Source organism: Dasypus novemcinctus, chromosome X, assembly GCF_030445035.2.
Source record: "Dasypus novemcinctus isolate mDasNov1 chromosome X, mDasNov1.1.hap2, whole genome shotgun sequence".
In the NCBI taxonomy this organism is placed as follows: Eukaryota; Metazoa; Chordata; class Mammalia; order Cingulata; family Dasypodidae; genus Dasypus; species Dasypus novemcinctus.
In genome coordinates this window covers 59,087,088-59,096,450 of record NC_080704.1, presented here as the reverse complement: position 1 = coordinate 59,096,450, position 9,363 = coordinate 59,087,088, and positions in this window count along the sequence as shown.

Sequence of the window (9,363 nt, the reverse complement as noted above, 5' to 3'; positions counted from 1 at the left end):
GACAGAGATATTCTGCTGGTCTGAGTTGACCCTTCAAAAAGCATTTTTTAACTCCTGATATTATCTGTAGGCTGAGATATTCTACTGGTCTGACTTGACCCTTTTATTCAAGGTCTTTTTCCAGTTACATCATCAGCTGGTACTTGGTAGTAATCCCTTGGCACCAGGGAGGCTCATTCCTGGGAGTCATGCCCCACATTGGGGGAAGCAATGAATTTACATGCTGAGTTTGGCTTTGAGACTGGCCACATTTGAGCAAAACGGAGGCTCTCAAGAGGTAAATCTTAGGCAACATGCAGCTCTAGGTCTAGTTCTTATTTCAGGCACACAGGCTCACAAGCATAGTAATTAGTATCAAGGGCTCATTGTTGGACCTTCATTCTTTTTTGGTCTTTGCCATTGCACTTGGGGAATTCTTACTGTTCCATTAGGAAATGTGATAGAGCTCCCCTGTCTAGGAACTCAGAACTCCATCAGCTGTCGTTTTTAACTGTAACCTCTATGAATATATCCAAACATTTTTATGTACCCTAGATATATGCCTTGGAGAATTCCCTGCCAACCATGTGTCCTATGTCAATAACATCCCACACCAGTATTCCTCCCCTGCCATTGTTGAACCTCTCTGTGATCCTAAACTTCTTTGAAAATGAAGCCTAATATGTTGCCAGGTTCCATTAATAGCAAAATGGAATATAGTGATGAATGTAAAGATTAGATATAGAATATGTGCTAATTTAGAAAAATTAAGGTGAAAATAAATTGGGGTATCAAAAAATTTAAAAATGAAAAATATTTGTTTTTAATGTTTTGCCTGTATGCAAATTGGCAAGAAAACTTCTTCCATCTTTTCCTTTTCTTTTTTTCCTAATTATTAAGTTTGTCTTCACAAAAGTTTTAGATCACATTAATTCATATATACAATACAAGGTACTCCCACATATCCAACATAAAACACTTTGTCCCTTCAACAGCACAAACCTTTTTATCTTTTTTATTTTTATTTTTTTGTTTGATGATATTTTATTTTTATACAATTCTAGTAGATGTTGAAATGATTGTTTTCTCTTTTTTTTTCCAAATTCTACTCAATTAATTCATTTTTTAAAAATATTACATTCAAAAAATATGAGGTCCCCATTCACCCCCACTGCCCCCACCCCACCACTCCCCCCACAGTAACACTCTCCCCCATCATCATGACACATCCATTGCATCTGGTGAGTACATCTCTGGGCATCACTGCACCCCATGGCCTACGGTCCACACCATAGCCGACACTCTCCCACGTTCTATCAAGTGGACCATGAGAGGACATACAATGTCCATCAATTGTCCCTGGAGCACCACCCAGGACAATTCCAAGTCCCAAAAATGCCTCCACATCTCATCTCTTCCTCCCATTCCCTGCACCCAGCAGCCACCATGGCCACTTTTTCCACACCAATGCCACATTTTCTCGATTATTAACCACAATAGTTCATGAATAGGATATCATTAAGCCCACTCTAATCCTTACTGTATTCCTCCTTCCTGTGGACCTTGGCTTGGTTGTGTCCATTCCACATCTATGTCAAGAGGGGGTTTGATTCCACATGGATATTGGATGCAATCCTCCTGCTTTCAGTTGTAGGCACTCAAGGCTCCATGGTGTGGTGGTTGACATTCTTCAACTCCATGTTAGCTGAGTGGGGTAAGTCCAATAAATCAGAGTGTAGGAGCTGAAATCTGTTGAGGTCAGAGTCTGGCTATCATATTGTCAGTCCAGAGATTCAAATCCCCTAGATATATCTTAAACCCCAGCACCAACTACAATTCCAGTAAAGTAGCAGGAAAGGCTTGTGAAAAGAGATCCCATCTGAGTCCAGCTCCATCACGCAGAAACACCAGCTCCAAAGAAGGGCCAACTGGCATGGCAGTGAACCCCATCTGCCATGACCATAGAACTCGTTAGCCCTCAAAAGGACCAATACCTGGGGTTGTGTCTATGTTATCTGTCTCTGAGACTCTGCTCAGGTGTCCATAAGGGCAATCCTTCTGACAACCTCCAGATTCTTTTCTAGAGACTCATAGCCATATGAACTCATTTGTGCTTTCCACTTCCCCCACACTTTAGGTCAAACAGCATTTTTAACTCCTGTTATTATGTGTAGACAGGGATATTCTGCTGGTCCACATTGAACCTTTAATTCAAGGTCATTTTCTAGTTACATCATCAGCTGGTACTTGGTAGTGATCCCTCGGTGCCAGGGAGGCTCATTCCCGGGTGTCATGTCCCACACTGGGGGGAAGGCAGTGCATTTACATGCTGAGTTTGGCTTTGAGACTGGCCACATTTGAGTAACATGGAGGCTGTCAGGAGGGAACTCTTAGGCACAGTGCTGCTCTAGGCCTTGTTCTTATTTCAGGTGTATAGGCTTACAAGCATAGTCATTAGTATCAGGAGCTAACTGTTGGACTCTCATTCCTTCCTGGTCCTTAACGTTGCACCTGGGGGACTGCCGCTGCTCCCCTAGGGACCATGACAGAGGCCCCTACCGGCCAGGAACCCAGTACACCCCCAGCTGTTGTTTTAATTGTTTCCACTATGAGTATATCCAAACATTTCCATGCACCCTGGACACATGCCCTGTATAACTCCCTGTCAACCATTTATCACTTATCAATAACATCCCATACCAATATTCCTCCGCTGCCATTGTTGAAGCACTCTGTGATCCAAAACTTCCTGAAAAGTGAAACCCAATATAATATCAGGTTCCCTTAATAGTAAAATGGAATATATCAATGAGTTTATAGGTTAGATATAGAATACATATTGATTTGGAAAAATTCTACATCCTTTCATTTTCTTTTCTTTTTCCTAATTTTTGAGCTTCCCTTCACAAGATCCTTAGATCACAGTAATTCATATATACAATATACAAGACTCCCACATATCCATTATAAAAATCTTTTCCCTTCCACAGTGATAATCTTTTAACTCATTGATATCATATTTACTGAAACTGATGTACAGATATTGAGAGAATAGCTTTCAAACAAGGTAACATTTGTGTTTACATTGTGGTTTATACTTTAGGCTATACAGTTTTCTAAATTTTTTAGTTATCCTATGTTTTACATTATGGTTTACATTATCAGTCTGTCATCCCCTATATGTTTTTGGTGTAATATCACATGTTTTATATCCAACCTTGTGTACTCTTGTGAAACACATCTTTTACCCTCACATTTACTTTGGTTCCATCTATTCAATATCAATTTCCCCCTCCCCTTGGGGCCCACAGTGACAGTCAATCTTCATTTCTTGAGGAGCCATGTTCAGAGATACTTGCAACAGTGTTGAGGGTTTGACTTGCTCAACTGCTCTAATGCCCTGGGAGCCACCGTTTCTCTTGAGAGTTACAGTTCCCTCTATTTGATGGCATTAGTCCTCCCCAGGATGTGGGTCTACTTTCACTCTCATTATATGGGTTTCTACCCAATGGTATAACCCACTCTGGCAAAATGAGCATTCAGATATTCCCTAGGAGTCTGTCCTGCGTCAGATTATCCCCTTTGAGTATCTTAAAAAGGTAACTTTCGTAATTATATTTTGAAAAGGTTTTTCTCAGCATTTTACTTTCAACCAACACCTGACAATCTCCTGTGTTCATATGTTGCCCCTCCCTCCTGCCAATTTCTTGGGCACTATTACCCATCTGCCCATCCCAAGCCCCCCTCAAACCCCCAAAGCCCCACCCAAAGGTAACCTTATGCCCCCATTTTATCTCTTCCTTGTGCACATACTTACCGCCAGCTTATCATAGATTTCACCCATGTAGATGTCAGCTTACATCCTTCCTCTATGCCCCGATTTCCTGTAAGCCTATCTTCCAGTCTCTAGCTCTCTGAGGCAGCTTGAATATTTCATATAATTGAGGTAATGTAGTATTTGTCCTTCAATGCCTGGGTTGCTTCACTCAACATAAGGTTCTCAAGATTCATCCATGTTATCATGTGTGTTTGTAGTGTATTTATTCTTAAAGCTGAGTAGTATTCCATTGTATGTATATACCACATTTTATTGATCCACTCATCTCTCGATGGGCATTTGGGTTGATTCCAACTTTTGGCAATAGTGAACAATGCTGCTATGAACATTGGTGTGCATATATCGGTTTGTGTCCTTGTTTTCAGTTCTGCTGGGTATATACCCAGCAGTGGGTTGGATCCTTCTGCATTCCCACCAGCAGTGGATGAGTATTCCACTTTCTTCACATCCTCTCCAGCATTTGTATTCTGTTTTTTTCATAGCTGCCAATCTTATGGGAGTAAGATGGTAGCTCATTGCAGTTTTGATTTGCATTTCCCTGATAGCTAAAGATTTGGAGCATTTTTTCATGTGCTTTTTAGCCATTTGTATTTCTTCTTTGGAGAAGTGTATTTATAAATCTTTTTCCCATTTTTTAAATGGATTGTTTATCTTTTTATTTTCAAGATATAGGAGTTCTTTATATATGCAAGTTATAAGTCTCTTATTGGATATAGTTACCAAATATTATCTCCCATTGTGTAGGTTTCCTTTTTACTTCCTTGACAAACTCTAGAGAGGTGCAGAAGTCTTTAATTTTGAGGAAGTCCGATTTATCTATTTGTTTTTTTGCTGCTCGTGCTTTTGGTGTGATGTTCATAAAGCCATTTCCTGTTACAAGGTCTTGTAGATATTTGCCTACACTGCTTTCCAAGGTCTTTATGGTCTTGGCTTTTATATTCAGGTCTTTGACCCATCTTGAGTTGATCTTTGTATAAGGTGTGAGATGGTAATCCTCATTCATTCTTCCACATATGGATATCCAGTTCTTTAGGCACCATTTGTTGAATAGGCCACTCTCTCCCAGTTGAGAGGGTTTGGTGGCTTTATCGAATATTATGTGGCTATATATGTGAGGTTCTATATCAGAACTTTCAATTCGATTCCATTGGTCTGTGTGTCTCTCCTTATGCCAATACCATGCTGTTTTCACCACCGTAGCTTTGTAGTATGTTTTGAAGTCAAGTAGTGTGATTCCTCCAATTTCGTTTTTCTTTTTCAGTATGTCTTTGGCTATTCGGGGTCTCTTTCCTTTCCAAATAAATTTCAGAGTTAGTTTTTCCAGTTCCTTAAAGAAGGCTGTGTTGATTTTTATTGGGTTTGCATTGAATGGGTAGATCAGTTTTGGTACGATAGACATCTTAATAATATTTAGTCTTCCCATCCATGAACAGGGAATATTCTTCCATTTATTTAGGTCTTCTTTGATTTCCTTGAAATGTCTTGTGTAGTTCTCGGTGTATAAGTTTTTTACATCTTTAGGTAAATTTATTCCCAAATACTTGATTTTTTTATTTACTATTGTGAATGGTATTTGTTTCTTGATTTCCTCCTGATCCTGCTCATTATTGGTGTACAGAAATGCTACTTATTTTTGGCATCGATCTTATAACCTGCAAAACTCATTTTTGAGTTCTAGAAGCTTTGTTGTAGACCTCTCAGGGTTTTCTATGTATAGGATCATGTTATCTGCAAATAATGAAATTTTGCCTTCTTCCTTTCCTATTTGAATGCCTTTTATATCTGGTTCTTGCCTCAGTGCTCGAGCAAGTACTTCAAAGACAATGTTAAATAGAAGGGGAGACAATGGGCATCCTTGTCTTGTTCCTGACTTTAGAGGGAAGGATTTTAGGATTTCTCCATTGTAAACAATGTTGACCGTAGGTTTTTCATATATACCCTTTATTGTGTTCAGAAAATTTCCTTGTATTCCGATCTTTTGGAGTGTTTTTATCAGGAAAGGGTGCTGTATTTTGTCAAATGCTTTTTCTGCATCTATAGATATAATCATGTGATTTTTTTTCCTTCAATCTGTTTATATGGGGTATTATATTGATTGATTTTCTTATGTTGAACCATCCTTACATATCTGCACTGAATCCAACTTGGTTGTGGTGTATGGTTCATTTAATGTGTTGTTGAATATGATTAGCAAGTATTTTGTTAAGTATTTTTCGTCTAGGTTCATTAGAGAAATTGGTCTGTAATTTTCCTTTCTTGTGGTGTCTTTGTTTTGCTTTGGTACTAGGGTAATGTTGGCATCATAGAAGGAGTTAGGCAATGTTCCTTCTGTTTCAGTTTTTTGGAATAGTTTCAGCAGGATTGGTGTTAGTTCTTTCCGGAATGTTTTGTAGAATTCACCTGTGAAGCCGTCTGGTCCTGGACTCTTCTTCCTTGGGAGATTTTTAATGAATGATTTTATCTCTTTACTTGTGATTGGTTTGTTGAGAGCATCAATTTCTTCTTTCATCATTATAGGCTGCTTATGTGTTTCTATGAATGTGTCCATTTCCTCTGAATTGTTGTTTTTGTTAGAATATAGTTTATCAAATTATCCTCTTATGATAGATTTATTTCTGTGGGGTCAGTGGTGATATCTCCTTTCTCATTTCTTATTTTGTGTATTTGCACCTTCTCTTTTTTTCTTTGTTAGTTTCACTAAAGGTTTGTCAATTTTATTATCTTCTCAAAAAAAGCTCTTGGTCTTGTTATCTTTTCAAGTGCTTTCTTATTTTCTATTTCTTTAGTTCTGCTCTTATCTTTTTTATTTCCTTCCTTCTACTTCCTGTTGGGTTACTTTGTTGTTTTATTTTAATTCCTCCAAATGTGGAGTGGTTCTTCAATTTTTGCTCTCCTTTTTTGATGTATGAATTTATGGCTATAAATTACCCTCTCAGTACTGCTTTTGCTGCATCCCATAAATTTTGGTACGTTGTGTTATCATTATCATTTGTTTCAAGGTAGTCATTGATTTCTTTTGAGATTTCCTCTTTGACCCACTGTTTTTTGAAGATTGTGCTGTTTAATTCCATATCTTGGTGTGAATTCTGGGCCTCCGGCCCTTGCAGATTTCCAGCTTCACTCCAACCTGGTCAGAGATATTATTTTGTATGATTTCAATCTTTCTGTATTCATTAAGCCTTTCTTTGTGGCCTAGCATATGGTCTATCTTGGAGAATGATCCATGTGCACTTGAGAAAAATGTATACCCTGCTGTGTTTGGGTGTAATGATCTGTATATGTCTATTAGATCCAGCTCCTCTAATATACTGTTCAAATATTTCATTTCTTTAGTGATTCTCTTTTGAGATGTTCTGTCCAGAGTTGATAGTGGTGTATTAAAATCCCCACTATAATTGTAGATCCATCTATTCTTTCACTTATTTTTTCCAGCATTTGCCTCACATATTTAGAGGTGCCCTTGTTAGGAGTATAAATATTTATGATTGTTCATTCTTCTTGACAGATTGTCCCTTTCACTAATATGTAGTATCCTTCTTTGTCTCTCAAAATTGTTTCACATTTAAAGTCTATTTTTTCTGATATTAATATAGCTACTCCTGCCTTTTTTTGGTTATTGTTTGCTTGTAAGATTGTTTTCCAACCATTCACTTTCAGCCTCCATGAGTCTCTGGGTCTAAGATATGTCTCTTGTAGACAACATATAGATGGGTCATATTTCCTTATCCAATGTCCCAATCTGAATCTTTTGATAGGTGAGTTTAATCCGTTGACATTCAGTATTATTACTTTCAAGGAATTATTTATGGTAGCAATATTTTGATTGGACTTGTGTTTGTCATATTTTGTTTGTTTGGGTTTTTTTTTCTTTTCCTTTTGTCTTTTTTGTTGCTCTTACACTCTCCTCCAACTCTGCCTATCCTGTTTTTTACTTTCTTCCTGCAGATCTCCCTTTAGAATTTCTTGAAGGGGAGGTTTCTTGTTGGCATACTCTTTCAATTTCTGTTTATCTGTGAATATTTTGAACTCTCCATCATTTTTGAATACTAGTTTAGCTGGATAGAGTATTTTTGGTTGGAAATTTTTTTCATTTAGTACCTTGACTATATCATACCACTGTCTTCTTGCCTCCATGGTTTCAGATGAGAAATCAGCACTTAATCTTATGGAGCTTCCCTTGTATGTGATGGTTGTCTTTTCTCTTGCTGCTTTTAGAATTTTCTCTTTGTTTGAGTGTTGGATAATTTGACAAGTATATGTCTTGGGGTGGGCCTGTTGGGGTTTATAATGTTTGGGGTGCTCTGTGCTTCTTGGATATGTACATCTGTCTCTTTCAGTAGATTTGGGAAGTTTTCAGCCATTATTTCCTGCAACACTCCTTCTGACTCCTTTCCCTTCTCTTCTTCTTCTGGGATGGCTATAATACGTATGTTTGTGCATTTTGCATTCTCATTCAGGTCCCTAAGTCCTAGTTGGATTTTTTCTATCTTTTTATCGATCAATTCTACTATCTGTTTGATTTCCGATGTAATGTCTTCCACATCGCTAATTCTCTGCTCTGCCTCTTCTAATCTGCTGCTTTTTTGCTGTGTGTTTTTGATTTCTTGAACTGTGGTGTTCATTCCCATCATATCTGTTATGCTTTTCATATGTCTTCAATTTCTCCTCCAAGTGTTGTCTTCATATTGTTAGCCTCTTCCTTTACTTCATTAAATTTGTCCGTTATATATGTTCTGAGATCTTTAATTACTTGTGCGAAGTTCTGTTCCCCTTCCTGGTTTTTAGTTTTTTCATTGAATTCATCCATGTTTTCCTGATTACTGACTTGGTTTGTAGATTTTTGTTACTGTCTGTTCATCATTTTATCTTGACGGGTTTAATCAGTTCCTTAGCTTCTTTGTCTAGTCTTGGGGATTAATTAGCTGTTGTTTTTGTGTAAGTGTTATATCTTTTCTTTGTCACTTTGTTCTTCTTATTCTAATTTCTTATTGCTGGTTGAGTTCACTTTGAAGGAAATTATTAGGGCCAGGGAAAGGCAATCGTGTAAGAAAGGAAAATGTGTAAATTAGTATTGGTATAAATGTTAACAGAGCAGCAATATGAGATCTGGGAGGATGGATATTAAATTCATGTAACTTGTGTAGAGTTATAACACTAGGTAGAGTACCTATAATGAGGTAGTCTACTGAATATGGGAGGAATATGGTATGAATTAAAAAGCTAGTGTTTTTGTGAGAGAGGAAAAGAGAAATGAAAGGCAATACTTTCAAGAGTGGATAAAAGACAGAAAACAAAACAAAGGTATTATTAATTAAAAGTTAGACACTTTGGGGACCAAGGAGAGGGAGGTAGAATATAGGTGAGACAATAGATGGTGGAGGATATCAAGATGTGGGGGAAAGTAGATAGTGTAGGTAGCCAAAATCAATTCACACAGAAATGAGGCAACAGAGGATGAGGAAACCCAGCAAATGTGAGGTGTTCCCTGCAGTACCTATTGTATAATTAAGATAAAATATAATAAGAAGAAAATGAGGGACAAGAGA